The 26,064-nt window shown below is 50.5% G+C and overlaps 1 protein-coding gene across 2 annotated transcripts in view; it reads left to right on the top strand.

The window, feature by feature from the left end:
* Window positions 1-1,285: 1,285 nt before the first annotated feature.
* The window catches only part of SEMA5B (semaphorin 5B), a 118,462-nt gene continuing 93,683 nt past the window's right edge, over window positions 1,286-26,064 (top strand). For both annotated transcript variants that reach the window (XM_081077272.1, XM_081077271.1), the window contains exon 1: window positions 1,286-1,562. The gene's annotated coding sequence lies outside the window, so the exon portion shown is untranslated. The remainder of the gene's footprint in view (window positions 1,563-26,064) is intronic.

Raw genomic sequence — 26,064 nt, 5'->3', positions numbered from 1 at the left:
TCTGAGGCTGTTACTGTCTCAATTCCTCTACTTTATCTGGAATTTCCTTTACCCAGAATTTTGTTATGTAAAATGCTTCACTAATTCTTCATTTTCTGGCATACTGTAGAGAGTCTTTTCGTGTCTTCCTTCTTCCAAGCTACCTGTTTTTATTTCACAGTTCTTGTTTATCTCTTAAAATCACACCTCTTTGGGCTTTAATTTTTCAGGTCCTTTGTCTTTCTCCTTCATTCTTTCGTTTTCTTAGGTCACCTTTTTTATCTTACTACCTTTTTTTGTTCAGCAGAGGGCTCCCTTTATGTCTCTTTCTCAGCTCTGGCAGATAGGATTTGAAGCTTGCCCCCTCTCTTTCCCTCCGCTTTCTTGCCATCAGAAAGACTCAATATTAAACTAGTCAACAATGCAGGCTTGCTCGATGTGATTGTGGGAAGCTTCCCTCCTCAGCTCAGAGCAGTCACCGCCTCCCAGGCTCGCTAATCTCTTGGATGCCCCCCCCCAATGTTCCTGGTGTTATTTTACTCAAGGTAGCCCCTACTTGGTTTTCAAATCGTTCTGTAGGTTAGGCCTTACCAACCCTATTTTACAGTGGAGGAAACTGAGGCTTGGAGAAGCTCACTGAAGGTCGTGCAGCTTGTAAAGTTACCCCTAATCCGGCCGGCCGGTTCTGGCTTTCCAGTCCAGCCCAGCAGCCTCGCCCCACTCCCTTCAACTGCAGTTTATACCGTATTTCCCGTGTTTTAAGCGGTTCTTTCCTCCTTCAAATACACAGGCAGGAAGATACTCCCTAGCTAACCGGGCTGGGGAATTTGGGAACCGGGGGGCCCGGGTTGGGGTGGGGAAGGGAGACTATCTTCAGGCCCCAAAGGTTGGGTGGGTAGGGTTCGGGTAGGCTGACCCCGGGAGGCAGTCATGTTCGAGACGGGGGTTACCGAGGACCGTAAGGCAAGATGTGGCTAAGGGTAGCAAGTGCTCGGAGACCAGGGTCTCGAGCTCCACTGCCAACTGAGGAGCGGGACTTTTGTCCGTATTCCGGATGAGACACACTTGGCAGGCGAGGGCCCAGCATCCCGCCGAGCGGAAGACTTGGAGATGCAGGGCGCCCTCTGGCGCTCTTGGGGGGCTGGCGCGTGAAGCGCCGCGGCAGGTCTCCTCCGCCCGCTCCTCCTTTTCGCTCCCCCTCCCCGCCTTCTCTCCTCCGACTCCCAACTCCTCCCCCACCGCCTCTCTCTCCCTCCCTCCAGAAGCCTAGGTCTCCGCCTACCGGCTCTCACCCGCGCACCCGGCGGGGAGCTAGTTGGAGCGCGGGGACTGCTGCAAGAGCCCAGCTCCGCGGAGCCGGGCGGGTCAGCCGCGCATCCAGCGGCGGCTGGAGATACCCAAGAGTAGTGGGCGCGGACCCAGGTCGGGACTGCACCCGAGCGCCGAGCCGAGGGCCCGGGGGGGGGGGCGGCCCTGCGCGGTCGCCCCATTTCCAGACCCGCGGCCCGCCCTCCTGGTTCGCCTCCATCGCTCCTGGAGCCGGGAGCCACCGGGAACCGGGCACCTGCGCCCGCAGCCCGGAGGTGAGTCTCGGGAGCCCGGGGAGCTGCCCCTGCGCGGGCTGGGGCTGCAAGTTGCAAACTTCAGCAACTCAGTGGGGAGAGGCGTGGGAATGGAGTAGGGGCCCGGGGGGGCCGGCAAGTTGGAATTAGGTGACAGAGGCTGCGAGCGGGAGGAAAGAGGGGTCCCCGGGCTTCCGCGCCGCGCTCTGCCACCTCGGCCTGGGCGCCCTCGGCGCTCCGCTTTCCCGCCGCCCGCTCGCTCTGGGTCGGGCTGCACAGGGCCCTCGCCTGGCCGCGGTCGGCACGTCTGGGCTACCGCCGCGATGGGGACCCGGGCCCGGGCCTGGAGGAGGGGACGGTCGAATGAAAGGCTGGGAGAGAGCAGGGAGGAGGCGCTGATCCTGGCGCGGAGATGGAGGCTGAGAGAGAGCCCGCGAGGAAACCGGGTGGAGGGAGAGTGTGGGCGGCGAGGCGCGTGGGAACGCATGGCCTGCGCGCGTGTGACATCTCGCGCTCCGGGACATCCCTGCCCCGCCGCTGCCTGCGGGGCCCCTGCCGGGATGCTTCCCGGTCCCCCTCCCGCGGCAGGGCCCTGCGGACTCCAAACTCTGCCCTGCCGGGCCCCAGACGCAGCGGCCCGGGGCCGGGCGTTCCCGCCTGGGCCAGTGGCGAGGGGTGCGGCGGCGGGAACCGGGACGCGAACGGTGATTTCTTGATTTATTTTTCTCATGGCAATTTGTCTTTGTGGTTGGGGCTGCCCATTTACTTTCCGCTCACGTCGTGCTGGAGCTCCAGCTCGGAGGGAGGGAGCGGGGGCGCTCGGGCCCAGGGAGGGATGGAGGCTGGAGAGGGGATCTAGGACCCGAGCGGGGCGGGAACCCCGAGGGAAGTGGGCGCTGGACCCGCGGAGGAAGCGGGCGAGGCTGAAGCGACCCGGCGGAGCGGAGCTGCGGGCCAGCGTCAGAGGGAGGACAGAGTCGGCTCCTTAGGCTGCTGCAAACTTTAAACTACAAGGAGGAGCCACCTGAAGCGCGGTTCCTGCCTGCTCCCCATCCCCGGTGCCCAGCCCTCGGTCACTGGGCCCGCTCCGCCCCGCCCCGCCCCGCCGCAGTGAGCCCCCAGTGTGGATGCGGAGACGTAATCGCCGGACCGTGCCCCACCCTGCGATCCCCTCCAGGCTTTCCGCGGTGGGAACGACAGCGGCGGGAGCCGGGAGGGGCTGCCCACCCTCGGGACGCGCTCTTTCCTGGCCCTGCAGGAGCCAGCGCAACTGGGATTGGCGGGGCGCGGGGTGGGGGGGGGTGAAAGCTTGCCTGTATCTAGACCCCAACACAACCCTACCTTCTTTGGCCCCACCTGCCATATTTTCCCTCAGCCCTTAGAGAATCCAATCTTCTTCCACATTTCTCAGGCACCCCCCCCCCAACCCCCCACACTTGGGCCTCATTCTTCTGCTTAGGCAGAGGCGCCTCTCTTTAGGGCCCTCCATGTCCGCCTCCCAGTCCTCCCCACCCCCACTTTCCCTCATTTTTTAGGCTATTCTTTTCCACTCTTTCTCACCCCCTCCCCTCATTTCTTCTTGACATTCAGAAGTAGCCTCTCACCTTATCTGAGCCGGGATGGATGACCTTGAGGAAGGGGCAGAGGGGAACGTGAGGCTGAGAAATGGACCTCACTAGGAAAAGGGACACAGATTAATCTAGAAGCATCTTGGAAAAAACCTCCAGTACCCTGCCCCAAATCTAGATTCCCAACGGAGGAGGAAGGGGGATAAAGTATCAAAGAGAGAGAGGGAGTCACCCATAGGGCAGGAAGAACTGTTTTGGGAGACTGCACAGGAAGAAGGGCTGCTTCCGGCTGTGCCAGGCTGGGAAAGGTGTGTGTATGTGTGGGGCTGGGCAACTCCTTTCTGCAGGGCAATAGCTACCGCCACCAGTTTGGGAGGGGTGGCAGATCTTCCACCTCTGTTCTCTTTCCAGGGAGTCATGCCAGAGCCTTCCTCCTCCAGACCTGACAACAGGCGGCATTTTCATCACGTGGATGTCAAACACTTCTTACGCACCCAGTGTGTGCACCGTGCTGTGCTAGGTGCTGGTAGATACAGTGCTGAGGCCCATGCACAGAGAGGCTGCTACATTCCCCAGCTTGTGTGTGTTTGGGGAGGGAAAACATGAACAGAAAAACGCACAGGCAGTACAAGGCAGCAAGGGCTGAAGTGCCAAATGGTGACCTAGGGCTTAGGAGAAGACCCGGTGAAGAAAGCTTGATGCCTCAGGTGGGACTGAGAGCTGCGCTTGTTGACTCTGCCCCCTTCCCTACCAGCTGTCTCCATAGGGAGGGTGGGACAGAAGGGAAGGACAGTGAGGGGCTCCCTTCCCACGTCTAGAGCCAGACCAAAAAGGCAGAGAAGCCAAAAGGTTCAGCCTGGTTCTGTGGATTGCCACCTCCTAACTGGATTGGAGGAATCAGAAGCTTTTGTGTCTTGGGGTACCCTTCCTGGATTGTTCGAAAGCCCCTCTGTTAGTCACTTCTTATGGAGGTTCAAAGCTGGAAGAGGGCTTGGAGATAGTCATGTCAGGGGAGTCACAAACTCCAATGCCTACAGAGGGCAGGCAGGTAACAGTGTGCTGATTGTTAGAGTGGCTGGCCTGGGGACAAGTTGGTGTTCAAAGGCAAACTGATCAATTAAATGGTCCTGACAAAACCAACGCGTAACCCTTGAGCATTCTGAACACCTCTACCTACCAATCAAGAAATTACAATTCTAAGAAGTGAGCTCATCTCTTTGTGTGTACATTACTATCAGGTCTCCTTGGGGATTGATTGGAACATTCCACAGGCTGGTTCTATCTCTGACCTGGTGGACCCGCCATCTCGCCCTTACTCTCAGGACCCACTAGGATTCTTCTATGAGATGATGAGTTCCTTGAGGTCACCGAGCCATCTTGTCTTATAGAAATCTAGCATCTCACATCAATTGGTACAAGGTTCCAGATGCAGAGCAAGGACTGGCACTCAGGTTTCCTGCCCCTCCTCCCACCACCTCCACTCCTGGAACCCAGTGGTTATAAGCCAATTTTATTCTTTACAAAAAAAAAAAAAGAATTTATAGATGATGTAATACAGAATTGTACACCTGAAATTATGTAATTTCATTAACAATTGTCACCCCAATAAATTTAAAAAAAAGAAAAAAAAATCCAACCATGACTTTTTGCTTCCCCTAATATAGTAAAGCTTTATGCAGGGATTGGATGAGAAAAGACTAGAAGCTCATGTAGAATGTTTGAGGATCCCAAGAAATATACGGAAAGTCCTGAGCCAGTGTGGGTCTAAAAGGGAAGGGGAGCCCCCGGCAGTGGGGCAGAGGGATAGTAGACATTTATGGAGAAGCAGCCTGGCAAGGCTGATTGGTGGATGGCGTGTGTGTGCGCTTGGGAAGATGCTGTCGGGTCCAGTAATCGTCCACATGGACCTTGACATTCCTGTTCTTACTTAGTCTTGGTCGCCCTCTTATATCCCACAGGGAAAGTCAAGATAGTAACTCTGACCAATTCACTACTTCCATTGAGGACTGAGGTGATAGAATGGACACAGAAGGCCAAAGACAAGATCCTTGCTTAGAAATGCTTGTTGCCATGTCATATTGCTTTAAAAGACCCAGGGCTGAGCTCAGATGCTCCACCACCCATATCCCCAGCAGTCAGACGTTCCCCAATGGTCCTAAAGTGTTAGCTTTGTCATGGCCTGAGTACAAGGTAAAAGAGACCAGCATTGGCAGTAAACTCACATGTTCTCATCTCCTGAGCACCTACTATGTGTCAGGCACTGCGCTAAAAGCAATGGAAACAACAGCAGACAAGACGTGTCTCTGATCTCCCTGGGTGTAGGTGAATCAGCGTGACCAGGAGAACACAGTCACTAGCAGTGCCTCAACTTCTGTAATGGAATTGACTGTCTTTTTTGTTTATTTGCTTTCCTCTGTGGGTTTGTCTAGGTGACCTGACAGTTAATGTGGAGTTGCCTAAAGGACTTGGGGTCTAGGGTTTGGGGGGAGGGCTGAGAGGGCTAGTTGTTCCCCTAAGTCCAAGTCCCCTCTTCATGCATCAGATTCCTCCCTCATCAAGTGGGGTTAGACACCTGCCTGGTCTCTGTGGTGTGGACAGAGGCAAAGCCAGGCACCCGAAGATCTGGGGGTGAGAACTGCTGGGAGGGAGTGTTGCTTATTTATACTTCAGGGTCTGAACCCCCGTGGGTCCTGGAACCATCCTTTGATGACTCGTCCATTTGCCTTGATTACTAGCCTATATCTCCACCAACGGGTGGCTGTGTGTGTACTGTGTACGTGTGTGTACTGTGTACGTGTGAGTGTGTATCGCACATAGCCACATCGCGTGAATGGGCTTTCTTCACATTCAGATCTTTGTATTGAGTTTAGCCATCACTAAGTGGGTCTCAAATTTATGACAAAGCTTAACTAACTTGGTCTGTAATGTATGACAAGAGGCCAAAGCAAGCGTCTTGACTAATGGAGTTGCGCTGAATTGACTGAATGAGCCTTTCTTTTACAGTGTGTGTGGGCAACCCCGGAATTTCACTAGCATAGTGCTATACTTTTGTGAACCTCCCTCTCTCCGACTTTTGGTTTAATGACAATCTGCCTCAGCTGAGGAGATGGCTCCCTGATGGGTAAGCTGGAAAGGGATCTCTGTGTATGCCATTCTCTATCTCTGATGGAGGAATCTCCAAGACTTTCTGAAGAAATCTCCCATATAACAAACAGGATTGAATGCCAGAAAGTGGCAGGGAAAAGTTCCAGCTGGGAGCAGAGTTCCGAAAGGGAAGGGGGGGTGGGGAGGTGGTGCTGAATGTTATGTGGCTCTGCCATGTCACTTTCCCTCCCTTCTTTAGTATTTTGCTTTAGTGAGTATAAGAGATGAAAAATAAACCTTGCAGAATGCACTCTTTAATTCTGACATTAGTCAGGGGATTACCAATAAGAAATTGCTACACTTGGTAGCTTTGGAGTGGAAGGGGAAAAAGATGGTTTCCTGTCCAATTTGCTGCTGGGCGCTGGGGGAAGCTGGAGGAGGGACCCCTGGGACAGAGACTGGGTTTGGGAAAGTTTGACCTTGAGGACATTTCCCGGCAGTTGGGTTGCTCATCCTGCTCCGCTCTCTGACTTAGAACTGCAGGACAAGGGTTCCACTGGGCTTTTCCCTGAGCCAATGAAAGCTTAACCGTCAGTGCTATGTGTGCTGAGTCCTGCCATGACACTGCCTTCATTGATCTGCGTTTATTGAGGATGACTTAATCAGACATGCACCTGGAACTCATCTGAATGTGAAGTCCTGTCAGTTTTATCGGAGTATCTTTGCATTTGAACCAAGAATATCTTTGGCTGGCCTCTTCTGTGATAGGAAGAGCCGGTACTGGAGTAGGACTGGTGGCCATCTGTTCTGCCAGTCCTCTGAGGATCAAATTAGAGGAGATAGGTTTAAATTCCCCAAGGAGGAGGCTAGGTTAGAACCGAGGGAGCCTTCCCCACTGGAGCGTTTCTGCCAAATTCATACTCCCACTTAGGAAAATGCGGTGTCAGATGGACCCGAAGGCCCTTTCTGGCCCTCAAAGCCAGTGGTGGTTTTTTTTGTTTTGTTTTTTAAAGATTTGATTGGGGAAGGGGAACAGGACTCTATTGGGGAACAGTGTGTACTTCCAGGACTTTTTTTTTTTTTTTCCCAAGTCAAGTTGTTGTCCTTTCAATCCTCGTTGTGGAGGGTGCCGTTCAGCTTCAAGTTGTTGTCCTTTCAGTCTTAGTTGTGGAGGGCGCAGCTCAGCTCCAGGTCCAGTTGCCGTTTTCTAGTTGAAGGGGGCGCAGCCCACCATCCCTTGCGGGAATCAAACCGGCAACCTTGTGGTTGAGAGGACGCGCTCCAACCAACTGAGCCATCCAGGAGCTTAGCAGCAGCTCAGCTCAAGGTGCTGTGTTCAATCTTAGTTGCAGGGGAAAAAGCCCACCATCCCTTGTGGGAGTCGAGGAATTGAACTGGCAGCCTTGTGGTTGAGAGCCCACTGGCCCATGTGGGAATCGAAGAAGCAGCCTTCGGAGTTAGGAGCATGGAGCTCTAACCACCTGAGCCACCGGGCCGGCCCTCAAAGCCAGTGGATTTGAATGGAGATTTTCCAAGAGTGGCTCATTCCCTTTCTTTGTGGATTCTTTATGGGGGGTGTTTAGTCTCAGGCTAGTTTCAAGTTACCATCTAGCCCTCCTGTTGGTAACCCACCTGGTTGCCAGTCACATCATCTTCAGAGAGTGCTTTTTCCTTTTAGCCTTTACCTGAGCCAAACATCATTTGGAAGGTACATCTGCTGTATATTGCTTTATACGTGTGTGTGTGTGTAAATATACTGACATACATCCATGTAGCAACGTACATGCAATGCATTGCAAAGCTGTGTTATGCTTTGAGCATCCAGCATTTTGGATTATCTGTAGCTCTGTTCTTATGCCAGAGTTGATGTGAGGCTGCCCCTGGGGAGAAAACTTCAGGGAAATGACCAGTGGAGTAGCAATTTAGATCCATCTGTACTTGCCAACCCCACCGGTCCTCCTGAGTCAAAACTCCCTCCGTACTGCCCTGGTCATTGTCCTGAAGGCCACTCAGGAGACCCACTTTAAGAACTACAAAAGAGCTGCAGTTGGCTCTTAATTATTCAGGAATAGATGCATCGAGTGTGTAAAGCACCCAGCCCAGGCCTCTTCTTTCCCTTCTTTTGGTGCCTTGAGTAACTCTATACCTGCAGTGAAAGTCTGGGGGAGATCTTATCATTTAATACAAACTTTTGTTTCCAGGAGCATGTTCCCTCTGCTCCTCTTCCCGCCAGGCGCCTGGGGGAAACTAGGAGACCTCTGAGAGGCCTCATCTACCCAAAGCGGATTGCCTATAAGGGTGACACATGGCTCTGTTGGCCAGAGTGTGTTTCTGCCCAAAAGCAGGAGAGAAGAGGAAAATACCACTAGCTCAGGCTTCTGCAGAGTCGGTCCCTGTAGATTTCCCAAGATTCTGGTTTCCTTCCCTTCTCCTTTTTGTTGAGCCGCCTTTACTTGCAGTTTGTGGAGTCAGCAGGCCCCATCAGGAGTCTAAGTGGAGAGCCGTGTCCTTGTGGCAAAAGCTCCCAAACAGGTCAGCTCTAAAGAGCACTTCTATGAATGTCCCCAAGGCTAAGGGTCATTTTCCCGCATAGAGCAAGGGCCTTGGGGCCACTTGCGCCCATTCAGCTTTTCTCTTGCTTCCAGAGTGAGTCTCCCTTCACATGCTGGGCTTCATCTAGAGAGCAAGGTCCTCTGTATGCAGGTAACAGGAACTTGGTCCAGCTTAACACTAAGTCACTGGCTCCGATTAGAATCACTGGAAGAGCTTTGAAAAAAATAGAGATGACCAGTCCCATCCTAGACCGTAATGAAGCCAGAATCCCTGAGGGTGGACCTGGGCATTGGTATTTTTGCAGCTTCTAACATGCAGCCAGGGTGGAGAGCACTGTCCTAAATCTTTCCCGGGCTCCACCTGGCCTCACCCCAGTGGCAATGCAGTCTCTTCACAAACAGCCAGTCATTCCTGACGTTCAGATCATATCTACTGTTTGTGGTCCTGTGTTCTGCATTTAATCACTTTCTATTATAAGCGGATTATGGGAGTTCCTTTCTAGTGTCACTTTTTTGTGGTCATTTTTCTTAAAAAGCATTTATAAAAGTGCTAGGTTGGTGCAAAAGTAATTGTAGTTTAAAAGATTTAAAAAAAAAAATGACACAAACCGCAATTACTTTTGCACCAACCTAATAATACACATTCATTCAACATTTTTGCGTATTTCCTTCTAGATATGTATACGACAAAAATTGATTGTACCGTCTGTGCTCTTTTGCAACCACCCTTTTTCATTTAATAATATATTGTGATAATTTCCCAAGTCGTAAGTATTTTTCTAAAATGGGCTTTTTAATGGCTGCCTGGTATTCCATCATGTGGATGTTCTGTAATTTATTTAATGAATCCCCGGTGGGTTGGATATGTAGTTTGTGAGCCATTTTTGTACTACGATAAATAATGCTGCAGCAAACATCCTTGTATGTAAATCTTTGTGTGAGGGATGATTTTTCCCCCCCTCAACACAGGTTGCCAGAAGTGGAGTATTTATGCTTCTTTTTAACATGGACCATTTAGATAATTTTTGACGGACTTCCTATATCAATAAAAAAATTTTGTATTCAGAGCTGAAAAACAGACTGTTTTCACTGACCTCTTCTGTGGCTTCAAAGGGGCTGCTTCTCCCTCCCTGACCTGAAGGTTTGAATCTTTGACCTTGTGCCTAGGCTCCATCTTCAGGTCAGTTCCACACATCGCTGCCTTTCCCCTCAGGTGAGCTGCACTACTCTGCTGCCTCTAACCCCCAGCGTCTTAATTTCTTCTTTCACCTTCTTAGCCTTTTCCTCTTCAAGCCTCCAGCCCCGGAACGAACAGCACTCAGTGCCTTCAAGCTATTGTTCCATAATAACAGCTCTTATTTATTGAGCTGTTACTATGTACCAGACAGCCTGCCAAATTCTGTACATGCGTTATCTCTTTTGATCCTCATGTGCCTTATGTGCACGTATTATTTTTGTCTCTACTTTCCACATGAGGAAACTGAAACCTTGAGAGATAAAAACAATTTGCCCAAGGTCACAGAGCTGGTAAGTGGTAGAGCTGGGATGTAAATCCAGACTGTTTGGCTTCAGAGCCTACACATTTAACCACTACACATACCTTTCTCCGTCCTGGCCTCATGGTATTAACGAGTTGTTCACAAATACCCCGTCAGCACCCTGGGGATGTGTACTATGACTTTCTCTAGCAGAAGAAGGGCAGTTCTCACATATGAATGGCGGAAGAATGGGGATGCTGTTCATCAAGGCCCCCTTTTCCTTTTCACTTCTTTGAATTTGTCCTCACCCCTTTCTCCAAGGACCCCATACCAGAAAACATTTCTTGCCTCCTCACTGACCAGCTGCCAAGATCCCAGCAGGCCTTGCAACTGAGCAGGTCCAAGTTATGACATATCCCTATGACAGCTTCTCCACCCAGTCGGAAGAATTTGGATGCTACTTTCTCAGTCTGGATTATAAAGCTGTCAGGGAGGCATGCTATAGTAATGATGGGGGGATAGGCAGCCTGACTTCTGCTGGATGTCAAATACTGCTTAAAGTGGAGAATCGGATACATTTTTGCATTCTTGCCTCTGTAACATTTTCAGTGCCCAGAAGGTAAAGAAATAGCAACCGAATGGTCCTTGTGATTTGATTCTGACCATGACCAAAAATTAGGTGGTGATGCGACAGTGCTCAGATGAAAGCCACCGTGTCAGCCTCGTGCTAATAACAGCCAAGGAAAGAGATGCCATGCCCAGAGACCTTCCCTAGACTGTAGGGAGTCTGATTTTGGGTATTATGATCATATGATTAGGGATTCCAAGGGGGAAGATGGTTTGTGGCAGGTGAGATTCTGAAAAATGAAGTTGCACATTTTTATCCGGGACTTGGATGAAACTAGAGTAAGCGAGTTTATCCCATTTGTCGATGACAAGGCTGTGACGGGCAGCTCCTATAAAAGACAGAATATTCAAAATGATCTCAACAGACTGGAATGCTGGGTTTAAACCAACACGATGAAATTTAACAGGGGCAGATGGAAAGTTGCATTTAGATTGCAGAAATTAATTACTCAAGTTCACAAGGGGGTGGGGCCGCCTTGATTTGGCTGCAGATACTGAGTAAAAGATCTGAGGGGTTTAATTGTGTGCAGGCTTCGGAGGCTTACATGGCACCGAGAGAAGTGCAGTGTCCAGACGGGGTTCTCCCTGGTCACTATTCCTCATTTCTGGACATGGATGTTAGAGGGCCCCTGACCAACTCAGGTGTGTTCAGTGGCAGGCATCCAATGTGAGGAGGGGGTTGGAAAACCCAGGCACAAAATATCTGGTGACAGCAGACTGTTGAAGGAGGGAGAAAACCCTGGGGGAGGAGGGGTCATGAGGGCTGACTGCAGAAGCAGCAGAACTTCCTGTAGAAGAGAACACATCAGCCTGGGAGAACTAGGAGACTCCAGAGTGGAAAATCCAGGAAGCTGGATTCTTTAGAATGAGCATCTCCCCATCCAGATGGATTCTAGTGAAGTAGTACTGGCTGGCAGTCCTGCTGCCTGAGACGCTGTTGGGGCCTTCCTGCCCGGAGACAGATCATCAGCCCAGCAGCACACCTCTGCCTCTATCTGGCTCCGAGTCTGGAGGATACGGCTTCCTTTCCTGATTGCTATAGAACGGTGGTTCTCAAAGTGAGGTCCCTGACCAGCAGCAGCCGCACTGCCAGAACCTGTTAGGAATGCAACAATTCTTGGGCTGAAACCCCGACCTACTAACTCAGCAACGCTTGGGGTGGGGATGAGACAGACTTGGGTTCAAACTCAGACGGACTGGTTTTTGGTTGTGGGTTTTGTGTAAGTTCCTTTCCCTCTCTGTCTCCTTTTCGTACTGTAAAATGAGGGAGGATGAGTTTGAGGGAGGATTAAAGGAAGTAGCAGAGCTAATGTAGATGCTCACTGCTTGTGCTTCAGGCCTTCCTGGGAAGAACCGTCTTATTAGCATCGACATCGAGTTGCCTCTCCTACAGAAGCTTGTCTTCCCAAACCCCTTGGAGACAGGCCTGGCTGTAGGCTCCTTGGTATCCCTCATGGCACCCACCAGCGTGGTGCTCCCTCAAGTGAGGGATCGATTAACTCTTGGGCTGCCAGTTCCCTCCGTCCCTGGACAGTGGAGAGCCAGGGTCACTTTCCTTCCCACTCCTCATCCTCCTGGGACCCCTGTCCTTGGGAGCATGAGCAGGTTCGTCCCGCCAGTGGACTCGGCTCTTACCAAACTGAGTCTAGCCTCATTGCCCTTAGCATGCAATTTTATTTGCTAAAGCCATCAGTGAGAGGCCTTGGGGCCAAAACGTCTTGTGCTAGCCTCTAAGTTTACATGGGAAAGAAGCCTGAGTTGCTGCTGTCCAGCCAGGTGGGGAATGGGAGCGGCCCTTGCTTGGTGCTGCAAGACACTGGAATCACCCGTACAAGTCCCTACAGAGGGGTCAGCTGGTGGGGTCTTGAGTCCCTCAGAGACAGAAAGCTCATCTGCCCACAGCTGGGCCATTCGATTTTTAGTCAACAATGTCTGATAGAAAGTTCTTATATTTCCCTGAAGTCTGTGTCTCTCCCCATGGGCTTCATTTCTTCCTCCGTTTCAGGCAAACCCAGTCATGTCCAGGCCACAGCTTTTCAAACATTGGAGACCCGTTGCCTTCCACTTCTTCCTTACTTCCATTAGTCCTCCTCTGACTTCTCATCATCTCTAGGCACAGGACGCTGAACGCCGTCCCACTGGCCTGAAATTGAGGACACCAGGACAAACCCCATCCTTCAGGGGATGCCTGGCCAGCACGCCCTCACCAACACAGGTACCACCGCTGCTATTAATGCACCCTCCATTCTGCTCTGGCTCTTTTTGGCAACTACATGGCCCTGCTGACTTTTACTGATCTTACAGCCAATCCATACCCCCAGGTCTCTTTAACATGATCTGTGACTCAGCCCTATCTTCCCATTTGGACCTTGTGTTTGTACTAGTTTGCTAGGGCTGCCATAACAAAGTGCCACAAACTGCATGGCTTAAACAATAGGAATGTAGTGTCCCACTGTCCTGGAGGCTGGAAGTCTGAAATCAAGGTGGCGGCCGGGTTGGTTCCTTCCAAGGAATGTGAAGGAGAATCTGTTCCAGGCCCGTCCCCTAGTTTTTGATGGTTTACTGGCAATCTTTGGCATTCCTTGGTTTGTGGAAGCACCACCCTGATCTCTGTGTTCCTCTGTGCATGGCAATCTCCCTGTGTGCCTGTCTGTGTCCGAATTTCCCCTCTTGACAAGGAAACCTGGCATATTGGATCAGTGGCCCATCCTCCTCCAGTACGACCTCATCTTAACTAATGACAACTGCAGCAACCCTATTTCCAAGTAAGATCACATTTTGAGGTACTGGGGGTTAACACTTGAATGTATGAGTTTGGGGAACACAGTTCAACCCATAACAGTGCTGTAGCGTTTTTGTTCTTATGTTTGGGACTCTGCACTTTTCCCTAATTCATTTTATCCTGTCTAAGTTCAGTCTATCGCTCTAGCTGATTGAGATATTTTGGATGCTGTGTCTGACGTCCAGTATATCTGCGGATGCCCCCAGCGGCAAATGCTTCCCGTGTTTTGGTCTAAGTGTTTGATAAGATGTTGCATGTAGTGGGATAGGTCAGCACCTTACCACGCGCACCTGGACGTTTCCTGCCAAGGGGACTTGATCCTCTGGTAAGTACCCCCTGGGTACTGTTGTGCGACCAGCTACACGGCCCATTAATTCTACCACCTTCTAGCTTCCTTTCTCTCACGTGTATGCAACAGTTTCAGGAAGAGCTTGTCAGATGTTTTCAAGATCAGTTACTCGGGTGAACCCCATTTCCCTTGTCTGCCGGTCTGGTGACCCTGTCAACAGAGGAGATGAGCTTTGCCTGACAGGACTTTATTACTGAACACACACTGTCTGCCTGTGATCTCAGCCGCCTTTCACAAGTGCCCACCACCCTTCATTTGGAGTCTCTTAAAGAAATTTTCCTCAGGCGGCACCTCTGTGGTTTGCAAAAACCACCTCAGACCCCTTCTGGAAGGGAGGACTGTGTGGCCTGTCTGAGGCCTCCCGGCCCCTTCAGCGCTTGCCAGGATCCTGTCAGGATTCCTGCTAGTTCCCCACAGCTGTTCTCAGCCTCATTTGCATGTTCCGGGTCCCTGGGATGTGCGGCCCGGGCCAAGTGGCTTGAACTCATTCAGAGCAGCTGGAGCTTTAGCAGTCCTTTCACCAGCCTCTGGCTTGGACCTCCTCTCACTCTTTCCTTTACTGTGGAATCCCACGCCAAGCTGGAGACAGAGCCGTAGGGCCCGCCAGAGAAGTCCCCCAAATGTGTGGACACCACGTTAGTTCCCTCTCAGCATGCTTTTCCCTTCCAGCTCCTCTCTTTCCCAAACGCCTCTCATTTCTAAAGTCTCTTCTTCTCGTCTCTCTATTCTTTTTATTTTTTATTTTTTATTGGGGAAGGGAAAGAGGACTTTATTGGGGAACAGTGTGTATTTCCAGGCCTTTTTTCCAAATAAAGTTGTTGTCCTTTCAGTCCTAGTTGTGGAGGGTGCCATTCAGCTTCAAGTTGTTGTCCTTTCAGTCTTAGTTGTGGAGGGCGCAGCTCAGCTCCAAGTCCAGTTACCGTTGTTAGTTGCAGGAGGCACAGACCACCATCCCTTGCGGGAGTCGAACTGGCAACCTTGTGGTTGAGAGGACGCTCCAACCAACTGAGCCATCCGGGAGCTCAGCGGCAGCTCAGCTCAAGGTGCTGTGTTCAATCTTAGTTGCAGGGGGCGGAGCCCACCATCCCTTGCTGGATTTGAGGAGTTGAACTGGCAACCTTGTGGTTGAGAGCCCACTGGCCCATGTGGGAATCGAACCGGCAGCCTTCGTAGTTAGGAGCATGGAGCTCTAACCGCCTGAGCCACCGGGCCGGCCCCTCTCCTCTCTATTCTTGCTCTTTGACTCCACGAAGGCGATTGCATACATGAAGGAGAGGAGCATGCATCGGTCTGGACTGGCTGTGGGCGGGCACATGCATCGGGCTAGATCCAGGGCAGGGAGAGGTGCTCGGTGCTGTAGGCTTCAGATGCTTTGCTGAGGAGTCTGGTTGGAAGGCAGCCTGGAGCCACACAAACCTGCGTTTGAATTCTACCCTTTGCTCATAGGGTGACTTTGGGAAAATTATTTCTCCTGTCTGAAGCGCAGTTTCCTTATCTGTAAAGTGGCCATAGTACCTACTTCAGAGGGTGGTCGTGGGAACTGAATTAAATGAGTTCCTTTTAGTAAAGCAGGTCACCTGGAAAAGTACCTAAGGGCCTGAGGTACTTCTGTTGCCAAACAAAGCGGTCCTCTGCAGAGTGGACTGCTGAGCTGGAACATGATGTAGTGGGGGAGAGGGAGCCCCAGGGGGAGGGTGGGGAGGTGAGGTCACAAACTGGGCCCAGCATGTGGGGATGAGGGCCAGAACTGCAGTGAGGCCATTGGAATGGAGAAGAAGGAGTGCGTCTGAGAGAAACAGGGAAGGAAGCAGTCCTAGGAGTCTGAGCAATTTCCAAAAGAGGATGGAATGTTATGAAGATTTCCTAGAGTTTACTGAGAACTTATGTTGTATCAGGCCATTTAAAAAGCTGTTGTGAGCATTAGGAATAGAGACAGTGGAAATGTAATGGCTCGGTGCGATGTCAGAGGGGTAGTAGATGTGGGGAGGGGGTCCACACAGTGTGAGGGATATAAATGATAAACGTCTAAGTATTACTTTGTCTTGTGCACCTGAAACTAATAAAAAAAATAAAAATAAAAAAAAACAAATAAAAAGCTGTTGTGTGTTTTAATTCATGAAAGCCCTAAGAGTAGCTGTGACTTTTTACCCCCATTTTACAGATGGCTGACTGAGACACAGAGATATCAGGTAACTAGTAAGCTAATCTCAGGCTTCCAAGCCAGGTTGGCCAGCTGCCTCTCAGCTCTCTCCTCCATTCCCCCTTTCCCTTCATCCATCACGTTGCCTCCACCACCCCTGGCTCCATCCTGCAGGATGTTCCCACCATCGTCTCCTTATGGTTGGAGCGGGAGGGCTCAAGGCTCTGCCCTTCTCAGGGACACTTCTCAGGGCCCCTTCCTTGAAGCCCAAACTCACATTCATGTCACTTCTCCCCCCTCCCTCTGTCAACCTGTAGACAGAAGAATTTAAGTTAGACTGCAGGAAAAGCTTCCTGAGTATGAACTGCCAGGGAAATTATCACAGCTGATGACGGCAACTCTGGCGTGGCTTAGCTGGAGATGGATGGCGGGTGGAGGGGTAGAGAACACAAGGACTGCAAGGACTCAGGGGCGGTGCTGTGGCTCCTGCACCCTGGATGTCTGAGACTGACGCTCTGGATGCAGGATGAGCAGCCGTGAGGGGCTGCTCTTGGCAAGATGGCTGCCACTCCTAATGAACCCACGGCTTTAATTACACTCCACAGCCTGGTCCTGCTGGGAGAGAGGATTGCTCTGAGACTGTCACACTGGGTTAAATGTCTGAAGCAGTTTCCACTTCAGAAACTCCTCTCCTTGAGAGGGCAGGACCAGGGAAGAGGGCTCCATATCAGCTCGGGTCCTGGGTGGGATGGGGGTGGGGAGGGGCAGAAGGCACAGTTAGCCCTGAGGTGAATGAGTGCTCCTGCCCCAGGGATACATTCTGAGGGATCTGCTTTGTAGTCTCAATGACAGCTACCATGTGTGAGGACCTACTGTGCACCAGTCTCTCATTTTAGTTCTCAGGGAGGCCTATCGGGGGAGATTATCCCCCAATTGCACATTGGAAAAAGACTTCAGAGAGGTTAAGAAACTTCCGTAACATTGTACAACCACATAGAGGTAGAGGTGGAGGCAGGATTTGAACACAGGGCACAGTGAACCCAAAGCAAAGGCTCTTTCCACAGGACAGTGGGCCTCTCCCGCTAGCCAGATGCCTGCCTGCAGGCTCCTATAGGTCAGGAGTGCCAAACAAGACCAAGGAAATGCATTGGATGATGGCAAGGAGGTTGAAAACTAGGGGTTTCAAGTATTTTGGGTATGTAGTGTTTTTCTGAGGGAATGTCGCTCAGAAGTGCTGTCGTTGCCGGGAGGCCCAGAGTTCTGGGTTTCTCTGGATCATTCTGTGTCCTGAGGTGGTGGTGGGAAAGCTTTTCTGGAAAGCCATCCTACCCTTCATTGGCACAACCTTGGTCACCCCCATCCTCCTGCCCAGCCCTGTGCTGGTTCCTAGGTGGCCCCTCTTCTGTGACCTCCCTGCCTCCCTGGGGCCATAGCCTCCAGGGCCATCCTTAGCCCTCTAGGGACTGCCCCAGGCCTGCACCTCTGCCAGAAGCCTGTGTCCTGGGCACTTTCCAAGCCCCAGGACGGATGTGTTCACCGCGAGTCACAGGCTGTATGTGCCTGTGTATGTTGGGGTGGGTGGTTGTGGGAGGCTCATTTCACAGAGGCCCGAAGCAGAGTCTGCCGCCCTACGAAGGCCTCGCCTTATCCCGGTTTAAATTCAGACTCCCTGTTCTTGGGGAAAAGTCCAGACTCCACCTCCTATGTTCTTATATGCACAGGACACCTGGGAAAATCAGTGGCTGGGCTGAACCCTGGAGGTCCCACAGTCCCCTGTGTTGGGCCTGCACAACCCTGAGCGTGCTCATGTGTGACTAGGGGGCTAGATTGGGGGGCCCATGTCTTGGATGCTCAATAGGCCTGACATTCTGGTCTTTAAACACATGCTCCCTCATCCCCAGGGGACCATCCCAAGAGTTGTTCCTTCATCTTATGTATGGGGAAACTGAGGCTCTGGAAGTTAAGTAACTGGCTCCAGGTCACACTATCTCACTGGCTCTCTCCGTTCCCTTGCAGCCTTGACAGGTGAGGGCTTGCAGTGGACAGGGCCAGGCAGTTCCAGGAGAGGGGCTTACTAACCACCCACGCCCTTCTGTGCATTCAACACTGACCTCTGGGCTTGCCCACTTGAGGACAGGCTCCCAGGACAGGTTGTCCATGTGACTGGTGTCCCTACTCCCATCTTCAAGGGAATAACCTGGCCTCAGTGGCAGAGCTCCGTGGCTGCACAGCCCAGATGTACAGCCTGAATCCTACACTATATTTGTGTCAGAGATGTGGGGTGATGAGGCTGGTGAAAGGAGTTGCAGAAGCTCACGTCTCAAAAGCACACATAGAAAGCTAATGCTACTCATTGCAGGTCTCCGATTATTTTACCTGTGGTAAGGAGTCCCATTTCATGGGTCTGATACAACCTGGTGCCTTGTATGAGGGTGTGGAGGTCAGTGGTGGGAGGCTGGGCTTCGAGCTGCTGGGTGGCCTGTGTGCAAGGCTGATCCATCCTTCAAGGCACCAAACAAACCAGTGTTTCTCCTGTTTGGGCTTGCTCTGCGGGGGTTGTGCCAAAATTCTGCCTGGTTCTTAGTTAAAACCTTGCGAAATGTTTACGCTGTGGGTGAAAATCTTTGCAGTGAAGTGGAGAATCGTGGCAGCATCTCTGTGACAGGATTCCTGCAGCCACATGCGGGCCCACGTTCATCAGGGAAGAACCGGGGTGGGAAAGAGAAAGTGGAGGCTGGCGTTGGTGCCCAGGATCAGGCCGCTGGTGGTGGTACCTGCTCAGTCCTCGGGCTCTAACAGTTCTCACCGCACTGTAACAGATGGAACCTTCTTCGAGTTCACAGACTCAATTCCTTGACCTGCTTGTCCACCTCTCCAGTTCTACCTCGGACTGACTGGAGGACCAATAATCACAACTGTAGACTTGAGCCTTCACCATGGGCCAGGATTGTGCTGGCTGCTCGAGAGATGGGGGTGAATAATGCGTAGCTCTTGCCTTCCAAGAGCTAACGGTTCCTGGGAGGGGCAGGACGCCAGTTAGGCCCAGTGCAGTCCGCTGAGCCTTGCCCACACCTCTGCCTGCCGTGTCTACAGGAACAGGCTCGGCTGCTTGCCCACACTTTATAGTCCCAGGTAATGCACCTTCACTTGCTCTGGGCTAAATGATGATGATCATGATGATGATGATATTGATACAACCCGTTTGTAATGGCGTGCTTTACTGTTGTAGAAGAGTATTCACATTTTTATTTTCTTCTCCCAGAGGCTGCAACTTCCGTTTACTGAATCCTTGCCAGACACCATTCTAATTGCTTTCTTGTACATGATCTCATTGAATTCTGACACCAGTAACAAGCAATTCTGAGTCTGGCACTGTTATACCCATTTTGGAGATGAAGGAATTCTCTGGAAAGAATGTGCCCAAGGCCGCACATCTACTAAGAGGCAATTTCAAACCCTGGTTTCCAACTGCGGACTCTATGCTCTATCCCCTCCGTGCACGGCCTCTGCTGTCAGTGTGAGGAGCCTGGGACTCTTGGATGCCCTGGCCCTGAGTCCTGGGGTTCCGGGCTTGCCCAGGGCTCCCTGCCCCACACCCAGCAGAGCTAGCCGCCTTGTGTTCTTCTCCATTCCTCCAGGGTATGCCCTGCCTCTCTTCTCAGACCTGGGTAGTGGGTCTTGAAGCGCCCCAGCTAGAGGGCCCACCATTAGCAGCAGCAGCCTTTCCCGGAAGGGAAAGGGTACCGATGGCACTCTGGGGGTGCGTCCCTTCTCGTCCCTCTGGCACACTGGGGTGTTTTTAAAAAAGGCAAGAATAGAACTCAGAAGAAATGTCAGGAAGAGAGGGACAGGGTGTTTCTGGGCTCCCGGACAGCACAACCTCTTGGTCCTCTGCTGTCTAGAGGTCTAGGTTGTGGGGAAAGGAGCCCAAGTGACTCCTTCTAATTCTGGGTTGCGTTGGCATTGGCTGGAGGAGGGATGTCACTGCCCCACATATGTGCTGTGCCATGCTTTGGTGGGGAGGCACAAATTCAAGCTGTAGCGCTTCCCTTGGGCCATCTCCCGTTTTCCTTTGTTGTGCCCGTTTTGGAAGAGGACATATAATGTAACAGTTCTCCTCCCTGGCAGCACATTAGAATCACCTGGGTGTGTATGGGGTGAGTGGTGGGGGGGGTTGGAAGTGGCTTTTAAAACTACTGAAGCCCAGGTCTCACCATCAAAGAGGGATTCCATCTGTCCAGGTGGGGCTTGGGCATTGGTATTTATTTTAGGGCTCCCCAGGTGAATCTTACGGATATCCAGGGAGAGAACCCCTGGCACCTCTCTCTGCTTTGCCCTCAGTACCTGGTGCCACCTGTATAGCTGCAGTGATGCGATGGTCTCCCTGCTTGGACTCCATCTCCCAGGGTACAGAGCTGCATGTATCTTTGTGTCCCTTTGACCAGCCCAATGCCTGGCATTAAGACCTTAGCAAATGCGTGTGGAGTTTTTAATGAGACAGCTAATGTGGGAAGACATGCTGGTTCCCCCACCCTTGTCTCTCAAAGCATAGTTGGGGCATATTCTCATAAAAAGGGTCCTGATTTTATATCTCCTGTGTGGCGTGAGGAGTAGGGTCCTGAATCGCTGCAGGATTTCAAGGTCACTCAGTGTCAGAAGTCTCAGTGGCTAGAAATAGAGCAGGGGACGTGTGCAGGGTCCTTTGTGGGGCAGCCATGGAACTGCATTCTCTTACTTGTCTCTCAGTCTCTGTCTGTCTCTCACACACAGGAATATACATGTGAATGGAGGCAGGAAATCTCTAAATACAGGGGTGGGGTTGGGCAGGGCATGATATGCCAGGGGTGAGGGAACACATTTTGTGCTCTCTGTTTATACATGGTGTGTTCACAGGTCCTTCTCTCATCCGGTTGCAAAGGGGAAGTTTGGATAATTGAAACCTGCAGAGATAACACAGACCCTTCTCTGAGCCCACAGTCCATCTCCTTACACGTATCCCCACTGTGTATTCTTCCCCTGGAGGAGGTGAGGAACTGGGGAAAAAAATAGAAGTCTCTAAGCCTGTATTTGTCACACTGAGAACACCTCCCGGGGAGTGGAGATGGAGTGTGGGTGCATTGAGAGGAGTCAGGGTAAAAACTCCCTTTCATCTCTGGATGAAATGCTGTGCCTTGATTTCCTGCCAGCTACTCTGTCTGCAGAGCAATTGCGCCTTCATGGGCCCCCAGGCCCACATCTTCTACGGCCTCATTGAAAACTGGGTGGCATTGATGCAGCGCGCAGCCCTGGGAAGCTTGGGTTTCCTCTGCCCAGCAGCCTGAGCCACATCAAAGTGCACCTGCAGCGGGGCAGAGTGCTGCCCCACAGGCCATCCAGTGACACCCAGCCCTGGGCAGCGGCAGGACCCCCACTCCAGCTAGAGGCTTAGCCCCTACTCTGGCTCCTGAACCCGGGGCCCACGGAGACCCCTGCCCTGTTGGTCTGTATCCTATCTGCCTCTTGGATGGCCATGGCTCTCTCCTCCTGGCTTCAAACAGGCCCAATGTGGCCCTTCTCCAAAAACCCGCACCCAGCTTGGCTGCTTCCTGGGTTGTCTCTGCCTTTTCTCTCCACTGCCAGGTTTTCAAATGTGTGGCCTCTACCTGCAGCATCTAACTTCCTTCCCCAGTTCCCACCTTGGTGGAGTCGCTTCAAATAATTCTTTAACAAATACCCATCCTGTGCCTCTCGGTGCTGGGTGATCTTCTAGTGCTTGGCAGGGGAAGAAATGACAAGGAGCCCCGCCCCCTGGGAGTGTATGTTCTCAGCCGGGGTCAGAGAAAAAGCAGTGAACACAGTCAATCATATAGCATATGAGAAGATGATACACATGTGACAGGATGTTGTCTTGCTTTAACTATTAGCATGAAAACAATTTGCATATACCCGAAAGTAGAGAACCATGTATGAATTCCCATGTACTCCTCATTGGGCTTCAACAGTCATATTTTGCCCTTCTTGTTTCATGTATTCTCCCCCCAGTTTTTATATATCCTGGGATATTTGTAAACACATCCCAGACTTCATCACATTTTATCTATGGATACTTCAGTGTGCATCTCGACTGTTAGGGATTTATTTACATTGTACCTAAACCAGTGTGCCATTGTCATGCCTAACAGAATGAACAATAATTCTTCTGGGATGGTTTAACCATACTGTGTGTGACAGTCTTGGCTCACAATGTGTTGGAAAGCCCCTTGAAGGGCAAGGACTGTGGTGTCAAGAAAAGGCACCGAAAGCTTGGAAACCTGGCAGAAGGATGACTGCATGTCCTGGCAACCTCACACTCTCACCTATCAGGTTCAACCAAAGACTATTTCATTCTCTCTGGGAATGGACTTTTGCTTGACTTTCAATTTGCTATTGATTAGAGGCTGGACTTTATGAAATTAGATGTATATATAACCCTTGTTCTTCAAATTCTCTTTTGAGCTAGCTTTACCATCCTTCACTAATGAGTGAAATAATTATATGAGAGCATTTTGAAAATTACACTTTGACAGTGGCCTATGCATTTTCTGTACCTTTCCCTTAGTTCATTCCACTGCCTGGCACTGATTAGATGTTTGTGGACTTGGATTCGTACTAGCCTTGATATCTACAAGGGGAAGAATCAAGGTTTCAAGTTGAGGAGTGCTTAGCAGATGTCATAAGCTCTGGAGTGAGGGTGGAGATGGCCAAAGCAGGTCCCCCTGGCTCTGGCCTACCTGTGCTCTAGCTGGAGAGTGAGGGTGGGGCAGAGTCTGTGGATTTGGGGCTATTTAGAGAGCCCATGACCACCCTCTGCTCCTGGGAGCAAGGCCCTACCCAGCTCTAATATTGAGTGAGAAGGAAGGAAGTGGAGGGCAAGAGCAAGTGTGTGTGCATGTGTGTGTGTGTGTGTGTGTGTGTGTGTGTGTGGTGGGGATGTGCCCAAGAGTGTATGCTGGCTTGCCATTTTGCTCCCATGCTCAGAGTGCAGGGGTAACATTGAAGGAGAGCTCTTTTATATCTAAAAATTATCACCCTCTTATTCTGCATGCTTTTCTGGGTGGGGAGTTCTCCTTTATATCTTATCCCAGTTATCCCATTACAGTTTAGGTCTGGGGATGCAAAGGGGTGGGGGTGGGAATATCTGAAAATGCAGCTCAGACTCTTATGTGGTGAAAAGCAGCTACCCTTTCATCTCTAAGAGGCTGTTTCTGTTCTGAGAATGGGAGTGATGGTGGTAGAGTATTTCGTGTTGCAGAGCTCATGAAGAGGGGTCAGGATTGTCCTGTGGGTTCTCAGGACTGGGGTGGCTCAGCATATCCTCCCTTCAAATACCCAATTGCCATCCTGGTTCTCTCAGTGTCCTGAGTGCCTGTTCCTCCAGGAAACCAAAGCAGTGAGGAGTTAGGGGAAGGCTTTGCCCTACAAGGTCCTACCTCAAGCTTCCAAACCCCCAAGTTCCCCATCTCCGTGTTCAGTGCAGCATCAGCTGGGTCAGGCAAGCACCTTAGAGGGCTACGAACCATGGCAGCACTCAGCAGCCCACGGCAGCTCACCCAACTTCCAGCTGCTCGGTGGCAGCCCAGCTCCAGGTAGAGCTGTTGTTCACAATCTTAGCTGTAGAGGGCACAACTCACTGGCCCATGTGGGAATCAAATCGGCGAGCTCCGCATTACGTGCATGGTGCTCCAACCACCTCAGCCACAGGGCCGGCCTGGGAAAGCTTTAATAACATCCTTTTCTATTTGCAGTTAGAGTAACTTTTAAAAGTTACCTGTCTAGAAGATTGTGGAGTAGATAAACACTTCCTGTGTCCTTCTCTGAGCACATTAAAATTACAACTAAATTATAGAACAATCAACCTGGAGAACCATCTGAAGTCTAGCCGAATAGAAGTCCTAAAACTAAAAATATAAAGAAGCCACTACGAGACAGGTAAGAGGGGCAGAGAGGCAGAACAGGCCCCAAATCTCCGAATGGTGGTTGAGAATCAGGAGGGATATTTAGACTGTGGAGAGTTCCCCTCAGAGAAGCAAGGGACCCCAGCCCCTCACAACAGCTTCCCCAGAGTACTGATATTGGGAAGAGGAGCCCCCACAACATCTGTGAAAAACAGTGGGAATTCCGACCGTTCAGGTGGAACGGAAGGATGCGGGAAACCCAGACATCCTCTTAAATGGCCCGCGCACAGACGCACTCACTCGCAGGCACTCACCTTAGGTTCCAGTGGAGGGACAGTGACTTGGAGGGCCTTGGAGACATTTGGAGGGGGACACTGAGGTGTGTGGCTTGGAGGGAGGACCGGAGGACAGTCAGCATTTTCCCAGTAAAGGGTGCTCCGTCCCTGCAGCCAGCAAGCGGACGCCATCTTGCTTGTGTTTAGCCCGCCCCCCACAGGCCAAATCTGAATCTTATTGGCCTGGTGAGCTCCACTGCTCCAATCTCCACCAAACCAGTATTACAAGAAATGTTAGAGGGACTCCTTTCAGATGGGAAAAAAAGATCAAAATTATGAATAACGAAATGGCAATAGTTACATATCTATAAACAATTACTTTCATGTAAATGGATTAAATGCTCCACTCAGAAGACAGGAGGGCTGAATGGATAAAAAAACAAAGCTCTTACATATGCTGCCTACAAGAGAATCACTTCAGATTAAAAAACACACACAGATGGAAAGTAAAGGGATGGAAAAAGATACTTCATGAGAATGCAAACAAAAAAATCTAGGGTTACAATACTTATATCAGACAAAATAAACTTTAAAACAAAGGCTATAACAACAGACAAACAAGGACCCAGTAATTCCACTTCAGGGTATTTATTTGAAGAACCCAAAACACTACTTCAGGGGGACATGTCCATCCATGTGTTCATGGCCATGTGTTCATACAATGGCCAATATGTAGGGGCAGCCTGGGTATCCATCGATGGAAGAATGGATAAAAATGGGGTGGTACATATATGCAGTGGAATATTCCTCGGCCATGGATAGGAATGGGTTCTTGCCATCTGTGGAGGCATGGATGGCTCTTTAGGGTATTGTGTTGAGTGGAGTACGTCAGACAGAGAAAGACACATGCAATGTGATTTGCTTATATGTGGAATCTAAGAATAAAATTAACAAACAAAACAAACAAACTTGCAGAAAACATTTTAATGGTTGCCAGATGGGAGGAGGGTTAGGGGGTGTGGGTGAAAAAAGGGGAAGGGATTCAGAAGTACAAATTGGTTGTTAAAAAGTAGTTATAGGGATGGAGGGTATAGCATAAGGAATATAGTCAATAATATAGTAATAACCATGTATGGTGTCAGATGGGTACTAGATTTATTGGGGTGATAGATGAGAGGGGGTCGAGGGCAGGATGAAAACGCTGAAAGGATTAAAAAGTACAAATTGGTAGTTACAAAATAGTCATGGGGATGCAAAGTAAGGCATAGGGAATATAGTCAATAATATGGTAATAACTATGTATAGTGCCTGGTCGTTACAAAACTAGTCAGGGGGCTCACTTCTTAAATTATATAAATGTCTAACCACTATGCTGTACACCTGAAATTAATATAAAATAATACTGAATGTCAACTGTAATTGATAAATTTAAAAAGAGAGGGGAAAGAGGAAGGGGAATAAGAGGTCCAAATTTCCAGGTATAAAACAAATAAGTCTTGGGGATGTAATGTACAGTGTGGGGAATATAGTCAATAATATTGTGATAGTGTCGTACGGTGTCAGATGGTTGCTGGACTTATCATGGTGATCACTTCTTTAGTTATAAATGTTGGATAACTATGGTGTACCCCTGAAATTAATATAATATTGTATGTTAGCTATATTTTTAATAAAAATCTTTATAAAAAATAAGGAGAGCTCTAGAGGTTCGAGGGCCAATCATGAAGCCCTATCAGTAAAACATACACACACACA

This window comes from Rhinolophus hipposideros (genome assembly GCF_964194185.1).
Source record: "Rhinolophus hipposideros genome assembly, chromosome: 2".
NCBI classification, from domain to species: domain Eukaryota; kingdom Metazoa; phylum Chordata; class Mammalia; order Chiroptera; family Rhinolophidae; genus Rhinolophus; species Rhinolophus hipposideros.
This window is presented reverse-complemented; position numbering and strand designations above follow the sequence as displayed.